A 13,087-nucleotide genomic window follows, 5' to 3' on the forward strand; every position below is an offset into this window, starting at 1 on the left:
GTGCACGGTGAGATCAGTCTTACGTGACATTCTCTCAAGGTGTCGGCCAGCTGTTTTCATAAATTGTAGTTCTGAATTATACCAAGGAGCTGAATGTTTAAAGGAAACCTTCTTATGTTTTAAAGGAGCTGTTTTATCTAATGCTGAGTTATAGTGGTCAACAAGACTATCTAGTGTTGACAGAATAGGTGCAGACAGTAAAAGATCAGAAAGGATAGAGGGACAGATATTTTTAAGGTTTCTGTAAGAAATTTGTCGTTTACAGGCAAAAGGAGGGAAAGGCAGTGAGACAGTGAAAAATAATGCTTTATGGTTAGAGAGTCCCAAATCAGTGCTGTAGAAGATGGCAACAGATAGTCCAGAAGTGCAGATCAGATCCAGTATATGACCACCAGAGTGGGTGGGAAAATCAACATGTTGTGTCGAGTCAAAACAGTCCAGTAGGGATAGGAATTCATTTCTCAGTTTAGATGTAGTAGTGTCAATATGGATGTTGAAATCACTAAGAAGGATAATTCTCTGAGAATAAGAGCTTAGGTGGGTTAAAAGTTCAATCAGATCAGATAAGAAGGATGCATTGTATTTTGGGGGACGATAAGGAACAATGAGTGAGACAGGACCTGATTCCGTTATTAGTTTAAGAGCCAGGCACTCAAAAGACAGTGGACAGTCAATTGGGATTCATTTGATATATAAGTCTGCTCTAATAATTACCGCTAGCCCACATCCTTGTCATGAGCTACGAGGTTCTGTATGGAAAGAGAAACCAGGTGGAATCGCCTCTGTGAGAGACGTAAATTCATTTGGTTTTTGACAAGTTTCTGTCAGACACAGTATATCAAGTATGGTGTCAGTGAGGAGTTCTGACATCACCAATGCTTTTAAGAGATCTCGAATTAAACAGTGCAATATCAGTTAATGAGGCTTCTTTTTACACAGAGCCGCGATCAGGGTTTATTTCCACATAATGTAAATTTGGCACACTGACACTTTTATTTCCAGTGTCATGAGAAGGGCGGCTTATTCCTGAGCAAATGCTGCCAGTTGTCTTTTCATTCGCAGCCCGTCGGTGGCGGCGACCTGACCTGCGATGTACATATTTCGGGCGCTGCAAGATACCGGCGTCTTTTAGGATGTTCCAGTCAGACCATTTGCTCTGAACAAACTGTTTAATAAGAAGGAGTTTGTTATGAGAGTATTTTAACATGATACTGGGCAATACTTATCTGAAAAGCAGTGGAGAAGCAGCACAGCACAGCGGAACCGGTAGGACAGGCAGGTGTGGTAGCGTAGATGAGATGAGTGGCGATAGCAATGCAGCAGAAAGCATAGCAGGAGGAGGTAGCAGGATTTGGAGGTTCCAAAACACAGCCACAAACAGTAACGCTTGGTAATTCCAGGCATGATCGCCCCGGAGCCATAACCAGGTTAGTATGAACATCAGATCCGTTCCCAGTCTTAGAGTATTGTAAGATGAAATGGGAGCAGATCGGCATAGCGAATATAATCACGGAAACAAATCATCCCGAGGTCATAGATCGCCAGGTACAAAGAAATGTTCGTAGGTCTCGTCCCGTGATCCATAGACTTAGCTGTTCCCAGTCAAAGTAGAGTCCATAATATCTGTAAATATTAAGCCAAATCCATGCAATTCAGGTCGGCTGTATCCACAAACTATGCATACAATAAAAGAAATAAAACAAACGTGAGAAAGTGTAGAATTATGCAGATTTTCTGAAAAGTGTTGTTAACAGGGAGGAGCGGTAGCAACTTGCGTACCCCAGCGTCCCCTCTCCTGCAGTCAATAGTTATAGTATGAGACTTCAGTGCAGATTTTAAACCTGTATCAGGTACTTCTTTGAAAAATTTTATGTTTGAGAAATTTGAACTACAATTTCCAACTGACCCTTCACATCCAAAATTAACAAACAATAGGATGTGAATCATTTCATGACTTGAGTTGAAATCTGCTGTCTATAAAGGCATTTTTAGTCACATAATATTGTAAAATGGTATTTTAAAACATTTTATGGAAAATTTGCATGCATGTAATTAATTGTGATAACAAACTCATAGATGAAATAAGTGGAACATTTAAAAATGCTCAAACTTTCACCCCAGCTAACCAAGTCTCCATACACAAATGAATGTCATGTCATGTGTACATGTTCTTTCTTGTTTATAGTCCCTGATATTTAATGCTCTGAGTTTTTGAGCTTTATTTTCGAGCATATATTTCATATTTTATGTCTTTATTTGAGAAAGATGCTCATTCTTTTGTTTACTTTTTAAGGATATCAGAGTGCCACTTTATAAGCGTTCGTGGATCAGTCATTTGTTGCTAGGGGACCTGGCTCAGTTTCTATAACGTATGTTATAAAGACTACCCAATAAATCTTAGCATGGTAATAGCAGCCCTTTGTCTGAGATATAACTGAGAATTTAACTAGCGAGCAACTGTGATTTGATAACCTTGATATTGACACTCTGGTTTTTGACTCTTTTGTCTTAACTCGTTTCTGGTGTACTGTTTTGTCTTTAGTTAAATAACAGTGCAATATATGCAACATTTCTGCAATATATAAACAGTCCCTCCCTTTCAAAGATCCAAGAGAACAATGGGAAAAATATCTCTCACTCAACATATCAGAAAAGGAGTGGAAGGTAGCAATGCAGAGAATTCACTCGAGCTCCATATGCGCAAAGCATACAATTATTCAACTCAAAATTAAATATCAAGCACATCTGTCTCGCCTAAAACTCTCCAAAATGTTTCCAGGGCATGATCCAACCTGCGAACGCTGCAATCAAGTCCCAGCCTCACTGGGTCATATGATTTGGTCCTGCACCAAATTAACATCATTCTGGACCAACATTTTTAATTACCTTTCAGACAGCCTTGGTGTCACAATCCCTCCTAACCCTTTAACAGCTGTGTTTGTTGTTCTTCCAGATTGGTTTAAAGTGGAGAAAGACAAACAAACTGTGATTGCATTCACTACACTTTTGGCACGCAGACTTATCTTCCTAAACTGGAAGAATCCTAACTCTCCTCTTTGAAGTCAGTTTTATACTATTTGAAATTGGAAAAAATCAAATACTCAGTTAGAGGATCTGTACAGATTTTTTCAAAACATGGCAGGATCTAATCAATAATATTTTAGAATAAGCTCTTAAAGCACCGAGGAAGCAATTATTTCCGCATTTCTTTTTCTTCTCCATTATCTCTATTGCTTATCAAACTCATCAATTTAGGTATGTTTACAAGCCTTAAGTTTTACCCCATTGGCCATGCTCTCTCTCTCAGGGGTGGGGGTCGACTTGTTCTTAATCCTACTTTTTGTAAAAATTGATTGATTTGTATGGAATAATTACAATAAAATTAATTTACAAATTTAAATAAATAAATAAATAAATAACAGTGCTTCAGTAAACTACAATTACAGGACATATTAAAGCCTTTCCCAAAAGACTTCTTTTTTTGTTTTCGATTTCAGTCTTGAAAGAAAAAAACAGCTGCTGGTGTGCCGCTGTTAACCTGACCTTAGCATCTGCTCTCTCTCACTGTTTACCAACAGATTAGCTGGGGTGGTGTTTGGTTGGGAGTAAAAGACCAGCTATAAAGTTCCTTCCCATGGATCAAACAAGCTGCCTGGTATCTTCATTACTGGTGCAACAGTCACAGAGTGCACCTTAAAGAGATGTTTAAAAAAACAGGCTAAAGGACGATATATTTTAAATTGACGATGCAACCCAAAAGGCAAGTACCACCATGGATTTTTAATATGCTGTATGGTTACAATTTTTAGTAAACCAATATTTGATTGATTCTCACTATTCTCCTTAGTTTTCTGTTGCAGGGCAGTGGATATATGAAAATCAATTAGTTTTCTTTATGCTGGAAATGCATAATACATAAACGAATATAAATTTCATCAATCCTTTTTCTAACTTATCGAGTTTAGGATCACAGGGAGCCATTGCTTATGCTGGCAGGATGAGCACTGAGGAAACACATATGCAAATTCACCTTCACTCGTTCATATGAAGCCAGTTAAGAGTTGCCATTTAACCTTGTGCAACTCTTTTGTTATATGGGAAGAAATGTCATGAAAAGAATATACAAACTTTACCAGAAGTGCATGGATCTGGAATACAAACTAAGAATGCAACTCCGATAGTCATGTTCCTTTAAATTATGTAATATAGCTTTCTTCATAATATATGCTCTATGAAAATGATGAAATTAATGAAATCCTTAACAGAGGTTTTGTACACTTTTGTTGATCTTCCAACTCCAAGATTTCAAACACTTAAAATGTCTAATCTAAGATGTTATGAAAGTTGTTTTTTCTGTGAATTAATGTGTGACTTTTTTGATGATTTCCATAAAAGGTAAGCATATAAAAAACCTGTTCATAGCAATATTTTAAATACATTTATTAACTTCATTATTTCCATATTCTAACAACTAATTATTTTGTCAATATACTTTTCAAACATTCATTTCCCCATTTTTATTTATGTTAAGCAATTGTAAAATATAAGGGTATATCATTTGATTAAATTTATTTTATGAATGTACAGTATAAATAAAATATTGTGGGGATATTAGCTTGGTTTCCTATAGAACTATTCCGTTTGCAGATATATAAATGTGTAAGTGAGTTCTCACTGTCATACTTTCTCTGTTTTTCTCTTTCTGCCTGTCTAACAGCCATTTTCTAGGTACAACCAGGTTGGTACATTGCTCTCCAGATTTTGTGGTGTAAATGCCAGGAAGGAATGATTGGCATCCTGGCTGGGATGAAAGAAAGTTTCACACTTGGCCAGAAGGCCATAATTATAGGACCGGGCAAACACACTTACCAGGGGCAGGTCATTTCTCCTCATGGCAGGTGTTAGTGTTCCTCAAGGCTGAACACAATTAGGACACCTTCAGGGTGGCATGGGATTTGGAGTCCAGAAACAGAGCCCTGTTGGGGATCACCAGAGGGTGGTGCCCAGGGGAGCACTGTCCTAGTTTTTGCACAAACTCAAAGTGCTCCGGATGAATTTGGTAGGAGATCAGAAGCAGTTCCCAGGTTGACTTTAAAAGAAAGCCTGCTGTCCCACTTTATTTGACTCAGACTCAGAAGGCAGCAGGCAACACACAATTAGAGGAAGAAAGAGAGAAAACTTTATTTTTTGTATGCTTTCTTGAGCTGAATTTCATTATTTTGGTACTTGTTGGATTAAAGAATCCACTATTTGAACCCTTGACTGTGTTGGGTATTATTTGGTCTAGGTTTTGAGGCTCCATGGCACCCCCAAATGGTTACAAGGGATATAGCAGCAGAAGTTTTAATGGCTGGATGCCCTTCCTGATGCCAGCCTCATTCAGCTACTTCTTACAACATGCAAGAGGGACAATTACTTTATTCTAACCACAGATGACAAGACTGACAAGTGAGCTCTATTTTTAAATTTAAAGAAATCAGTAAAAGAATACCAAATGTATCAACACTTTGTTTACATTTAAGTAACCCTTCTGTTAGAGTAGATCTGTGACTCTACTGATTCGACAAGTACTGTAATAGGAATCTCTTTTGGCGCTTTTCCACTGCATAGTACGGCACAGCACGGTTCAGTACAGCTCACCTTGGTTCGGCTCAGTTCGGCTCGGTTTGCTTCGACTGCAGTTTAGTACCGCTTTAGAGTGGGCGGGGTTATTCACATGTCGTTATAGTGGCGCCGACCTCCTGAAAAACTTTTTCATTCCGCGTCGCCCCATCCAGCTCTCGCTGGATCCGCCCTCGGCTACCAACGAGAGGAACGTCTGTATTTCCTCAATAGACCACGAAACAGCCATTTTTGGTTAAAACAAAATGGTGCGTCCGAACCTTCGCTGGCTGTGCTAAAAATCTAGCGGGTCTCGTGTCGCAAGTTCAGTAACGCAGTAATGACGATTTTCTCTGGCCAATCAGTGACCAGCAGAGTTTACACGTCACGTTTTGGTAACGGTTCAGCGCGCTTGGAACCTCGGCTGAGGTGGTACTAAAAAAAGGACCAGGTACCAGGTACTGTTCCCAGTGGAAAACCCCCCAAAAGTGAGCTGAACTGAACCGTGTCGTGCCGTACTATGCAGTGGAAAGGCGCCATATATCTGACAAGTGGCAACAGGAGGCTCATTACACTATGAATGGCTTTCTGGAAGGTGTTATGGGAGATAGGCCCTTCACATAGGAAATAGGGCTCAGATCTGCAGGAATGCTCTGATTCAGTGGTGGAGGGTGGGGTGGGAGTTTTTAACCCTTGATATGATCCCAAGATGGGAAGTAAAAGTTCTTTCAAGTCAAAGGCTTTGGGAGTAGAGTTATGCGTGAGCACTTCACTTGGAGAAGAAACAAAGACCAGAGGAAGAAGGGATTAAGATGGAGGAATGAACAGGAGAAAACATATGAAAGTGGGCTGTTGGATAAGCCACCAGGGAGAGAAAGGCACAGGGCACAAATACAGTTTCAAAAATAAATTCAAGTCTTTCTTAGGATGGAAGGAGAAGCCTTTATTTGAAGCGTGGAGTCAAACAGTACAGAGAAGGCAATGACTGACTTTACAACTGTGTATAAGACATCTTAAATCTACAGTTAATTGCGGAATTATGTGACTTTTACTGATACTGTGAGTTACTGATACACAAGGCCCTGACTCCAAAATGTTTTCATTCCTGCTATTACCAGAATTTATCAGTTTTAGCCTTGCACATGTCAGTTGAGCTAAGAGGTGGGAAAAACTAGGTCACAGATCAAAGCTTGAATAAAATGCTTGCTTACAGTAAAAAATATACATTCACAGTTCCCTCCTTTTTGTTCTTTATAACAACAACTGTGATTACCTGAAGCAACAGATGAGTCTAAATTAGCATAAGGAAATCAAAATCAAAAGGGTTAGTGGAGACAGTTACTATTACATTTATCACAGAGGTCAAGAAAGCTTGCATAACACTTTTAAAGATACAATAACATAACAAAATAATAATGACAAAAGCTATTAAAACAACAAATACTGCTTTTAGAAGAACACCCTCAGTGGCTGTAGGATTTATTTATACTGTTACGAATTGATTTTCCAAATTCCCTGTTTCCTTCTATTCACTCTTTCTTTTGTAGCTAAAACTTACCATTTTACTGTATGTGCTTTGGCCTTTTTGTTATCATTTTGGTTTGAAAAGATATCCCAGTGATGACAACCTCAAATCAAGAAAACACGTTCAAGAACATGTGGATCAGGGTTTGGTTAGAATGTAAAAACCTTTTCTTTTCAGTCAAATTCAAATTGCAATCAATCTTTACTCTTGACTTTGTGTATGGTAGCACACGTGGAGGCATGATGCTTTGGGCTTACCCCAGTCACAAAAAGTAGCTGACCCAGACGCTTCTAAACCTGACTTCCACTGAAGTTTCCTTAATTTAAGCTTTAAGTTTCTCTTTGTTCACATTTAATCATCATAGAATCCCATTCTTTCCCATCATTCCTTGTTAAAAAAAATTATAAATGTAATGTTACAATGAACATAATTTTACTCATAGGGTGATTTGGACATACAAGACCTTTTATCACACCACTGTCACAATCCCAGCAAGGGGATGTAAATGTAAATGGACAAAAAAAACTGTTTCATTAAGCCAAAGTGATGTTGCATCTTTGTTTCTTAATGAGCACTTTTTTCTAGCGTTATCATGGATGTTCCCAAAAAATAATATCATTAAAATTCCTATCAAGATTACCAAATATCAGAAGGAAACTGGAGCATGTCTGATGGGATGAAGTGCATTGCAGTGACTTAATAATACACTCCTGTCTTTTTAAATAGCTTTAAACATTTTTTTCTATAAGCACAAAAACACTGTATTATTTGAAACTGTTTTAAAGGATGTGTTTGAGGAACACTGTAAGTGTAATCTACTGATTTCACAGAAGGGTGTAAATAAACTTATTCAAGTAAAAAAAGAGGATGACACAGCACAATCAAGGCAATTAAGCATGTCTTCTATTCTCTAGATTGCAGGTCTCATGCCTCAGTTGGCTTTTTGCAGCTGATGAATTTTGGACTGAGAGATAGGAGCATGTGAAAAGGGTAAGGAGTGCAAGCAGAAGTTTGAAACGGTTTTTGATAGGCAGCATCCCAGAGATAGGTCCTGTGGAGAGTTGAAACGGAGCAGTTGTATTTGCACAGTCTCTTAGAGAGAGATGTAGAGTTTTTCACAATAAATTCAACAAAAAGTTGCTTTGGAGAGTTTCAAAGAGACCTGTGGGGACTCACAGAGGAAGTTTGGCAGAGCTGAGTTACAGAGAAGCCATAGGGAGGCACACAGGAAGTTTCAAGGAGGAGTTTGAAAGACAACGGTAATGAACAGGGCTGGCAGGGAGTCCTGCCATGAAGGAGGCAGAGAGGAGACAAAAATTGTAGGAGGGAAAAGAACTGCTGCCATATCTAAGAGAGTCACCTAGGTAGTTGAATTTGAGTGTCTGCAGGAAGCTCTGGCAGAAGCGAGCCAACAGTCAGAGGATTCTTATCTTGAAAAAGTTACATTTTTTTCCACCAGCAAACCACATCCCTAAATGTAATTTACGGCCTAACATCAAGCTGTCTCAAAAGGTAGAAATATGTCAAGTGGGTGTGTTGAACAGCAGCAAGCATGCACTATAAATGCAGTAGGTTTCAGCTAGAATAGTTCATTTTGTATGCATTTGAAATTAAGATCCTAAACTGAATGCTATTGCAAGAGGTCACTAACCCATGTCTTCTGGTGTTTTAGACTTTGCCAAGGACTTCTGAAGATAAAAAAGTCCTGAAAACATGGAAATTATGGATACATGTACTGCCCATTCAATAGTTGTTTGTTTCACGTTTTGCTTTTTTTTTCTTAAGTATGACAAGTTAAAAGTAAGATTATGATAAATAATTTGTATGTCTTTATTTGTAACTTATAACACTAATGTCTATCATTGATAAGAACAGCAATGGTTTGATGGTTAAGAACCCCTTCCCCCTTTAAGGAATGAGTCTTTGTAATTTTATGACAGGATGTTTGGCAAATGTTTCTCTGTAGGACTCTCTCAGTCAACCCCCATAGGAAAGCCAATCTACTGAGCTGGCAAGCATCAGCTGAGCAAATGGTTTTGAGGGCAGATGGTATTCTGTGCCCCATTGGTCTGAAGTCTGGCTGTTTGGAATTGGCTTGTATCAGAAGCCTTTAAGTACTATGACACCCTATTGGCTGAAGGGTAGCGTTTCCCGATTGGATGCCAGAATCCATTGAGGAAGAAAAATGAAAAACATTATTTGTACAAAATCTTAATTTATCTATCCATTCCTAAATAATAAATTGGGCAGGCTATTTCGTATTAGTGCAATACGCTGCTTGTTAAAACAGATGACTTTGCTTGTTAAAACGGATGACTTCCGCTCTTACACGCACTTAGTGCTGCGTGGGTATTATGAACTATCGAATCTGTTCAAGTTCTATTTAAATTTTAAATATAAGTAAGTTTTATTTAATCGACAGAAATATTTTTGGTAGGAATGTAAGTTAAATTTAGTCATCATTGCATAAATTTTTCTTCACCATAGAAATTTAAAGACTAAATTCAACATACATTCCTACCAAAGATATTTCTGTCGACTAAACAGAACCTACTTATATCCAAATAGAACTTGAAAAGATATATTTTTTAAAATCTGACCGCGCATTTTAGATAGACTTGACGCGCACTATATCAAGCCTGCATGCTATTGTGCTCTCGCCTGCCTGCCTCAATAAGTCACCATTGTTTTGCTCTTACTTTTTTACCGTTCATTTAATCACGGCTAGTTGCGAAAAAATTAGAAAATGGAAGGAGGATTACACTGAGTATGGCTTTACCGAAACAATTATTGATGGTGAATAAAGTATCCATTATTCATAAAGCTTCAATTGGTGATCTGTTTATCTGCGTTAACCTAATATTTTTTCATACTTCTTCTCAAACCAATGGGGTGCGAAATCGGCCTCATCCATCAGAGGGGGTGCGAGGGTAAAATTAAACGGGAAGTGCTGCTGTAGGGTGTGGACAGAGAATCTATAAATTTGCTTGCTTTACCCTCTCTCTCTAACGAACTGATGGAAGAGCATCTAACACATCATGAACTGAAAAGAACAACACAAGGAAGAGCACAGCTCACCAGCCATATTGAGACAGGCATGCAGCCTGTTCTGAAGAAAGCTGACCAAAAATGAGGACTTAACTTGAAGCATTTAAAGTAACATACAAGTCTGTGTGACGCCTGAAACTACACATCAATATTTATCAGGTTGTATGGTTACCAATATTCAAATTTACTTTGCATATCGTTATTATTTATGAATATTATCAATAATACATTATTTAAATTGTAACGTAACTCCTGCTTGTCTTTTACTACACCTAATTGCCTGAGGTTATAAAAGTAGAAGGGAAGAAGGGGAGAAGTTATATGGTACAATACCTTATTAAACAGTGGTAAGTCTGTGAGATTTTAGGCCTTCTGACAAAGGCTACTTATTAATAACGCTTTGTCATGAGTGTTGCTGGCATATATATATATATATATATATATATATATATATATATATATATATATATAGTCACGCACGCGCGAGTAAGAGACCGCGGACGGACCTTAACACACTTCGGAAATCGTTCGCCGGCAGGGAGTGGCGGGTACTAACCTTTCTCCTTTGCTTTCTTGCAGAAAAAAAGACGCTCCGCCACTATAAGCCTCGTTTTCCCACAGCACGTTACTTCTGCCCTTCCTCCTCCATTGTTCCTGACGTCATCAATCCCATCTTCCCTCACGGTTCCTTCCCAGCATTCCTCCACTTCCGGCTCCTCCTACATAAAATGGATGCTGACGCCATCTTCGGCGTTGTGCATATGAGCAACTTTTTGTTTATGTACTTGAATAATACTTAAATAATCGCGCTCCATCTTATATATCGGAATGCCTGACACATTATATTCCAAATCTTAACCTTAGATCTTCAAATGAGTGTCTCCTTATAATTCCAAAAGCTCAACTTAAAAGAAGTGGTGAGGCGGCCTTCTGCTGTTATGTACCTAAAATCTGGAATAGCCTGCCAATAGGAATTCGCCAGGCAAATACAGTAGAGCACTTTAAAACACTGCTGAAAACACATTACTTTAACATGGCCTTCTCATAACTTCACTTTAACTTAATACTGATACTCTGTATGTTCAATTCATCACAATAACTATTCATAGTGGCTCTAAAATCCGTACTGACCCCAACTCTCTCTTCTGTTTCTTTTTCCGGTTTCTTTGTGGTGGCGGCCTGTGCCACCACCACCTACTCAAAGCATCATGATGCACCAACATTGATGGACTGAAAGCTAGAAGTCTACGTGACCATCATCATCAAGTCCTTCCATGAAAACCCTAAATACAAAGAGGACTGTTTCACTTATGTTAGGTAGATTGCCCAGAGGGGACTGGGCGGTCTCGTGGTCTGGAACCCCTACAGATTTTATTTTTTTTCTCCAGCTTTTGGAGTTTTTTTTTTTGTTTTTTCTGTCCACCCTGGCCATCGGACCTTACTTATTCTATGTTAATTGATGTTGACTTATGTTTATTTTTTTATTGTGTCTTCTATTTTTCTATTCATTTTGTAAAGCACTTTGAGCTAAATTTTTTTGTATGAATATGTGCTATATAAATACATGTTGATTGCTTGATTGATTGACCTTTGTTTTGTTTTCTGACTGTGGAGAATTTTACAGTATATGGGGTCGGAAACCCCAAACCTTTATGCTGTCTCCTTTTGTGTCTTTTACAGTGGCGTAGCCGGCAGGATACTGCTCCGAGAAATATGACTGAAGGACAGGACCTCAACACAGCGCTGCAGGGGATGAATGCCCAGATCCTGTACCTGCAGCAAGCGCAAGCCGCTACCACCCGGGAGTTGGAGGCAATGAAGGCCAGGTTGGCAGAAGCCCAGAGGGTTAGGCCCGACTCACCTCGACCAACGCCTTCGCCTCTAGTGCCAATGACGGAAGCGGACGACATTGAGTCATACTTGGACATATTTGAAAGGACGGCCACCTGGAACGAATGGCAGCAGTCCGAGTGGGCGTCCATTCTGGCGCCCTACCTGAAGGGACCCGCGCAGCGGGCTTACTACGATCTCCCCGAGGAGGAGGCTACGAGTTACGACCTCCTAAAACAGGAGATCCTGGCACGCTACGGCATCACGCCGGGCTAGCAGGCGAGCAAATGGCGGAGCTGGCAGTTCGACCCTGAGAAGCCGGCCCGAGCAAAGTCCTTCGACTTCTGGGGGAAGATGGGACGCTGGCTACGGCCTGAGTGTCCCCAAGCCCGGAAGGTCGTGAAGCAGGTGGCCTGTGAGGGCCTGGTGAACGCCATGCCAAGTTCCCTCGCCCAGCAGGTCCGGTGCCACCCCTATAAGGACATGCCAGGACTCCTGGAAGTCCTGGAGCGTCAGCTCGCGGTCTACCAAGCCGGGGGGTCAGAAAGGCAAGCTCGTGGGAACCGACAGGGACGGGCGGCCACCCCCGAGCCCTCTCAACGTGCTGCGGAAGCGCCGCAGAGATCCAAAGAAAAGCCGGCATCTCCACGCTGTTACAAGTGCGGTGAGACCGGCCACCTACTGCCGACCTGTCCCCTCAACACCACCATCGCACCCGCTGGCAAGTCCAAACACGGGAGTGGTGTTATTGAACGGGCACTCAGTGGTGGCTTTGTTTGACTCCGGCAGCAACATTACCATTGTCGCTCGCTGTTATGTATTACCGTGACAGTGGCTTAAGCAACATTTGCAAGTCACTTGTGTGCATGGGGAGACCAAGTCATACCGTTCCGCTCGTTGTTACATCACCTGGAAGGGGCACATCGGGGGACGAGCCAAGGAGCACTTCCGCTGACCAGCTCACAAGACCCCCTGAGCAGTTTGGACCACCAGTTTCGCTCCACGCCTGCCTCATTTAAAAGGGAGCAGTGGAATGACGATTCCCTGCGGTTTGCCCGTAATGCAATTGTTCTTCCGGGCGGC

Source organism: Polypterus senegalus, chromosome 2 (assembly GCF_016835505.1).
Source record: "Polypterus senegalus isolate Bchr_013 chromosome 2, ASM1683550v1, whole genome shotgun sequence".
NCBI lineage: Eukaryota > Metazoa > Chordata > Cladistia > Polypteriformes > Polypteridae > Polypterus > Polypterus senegalus.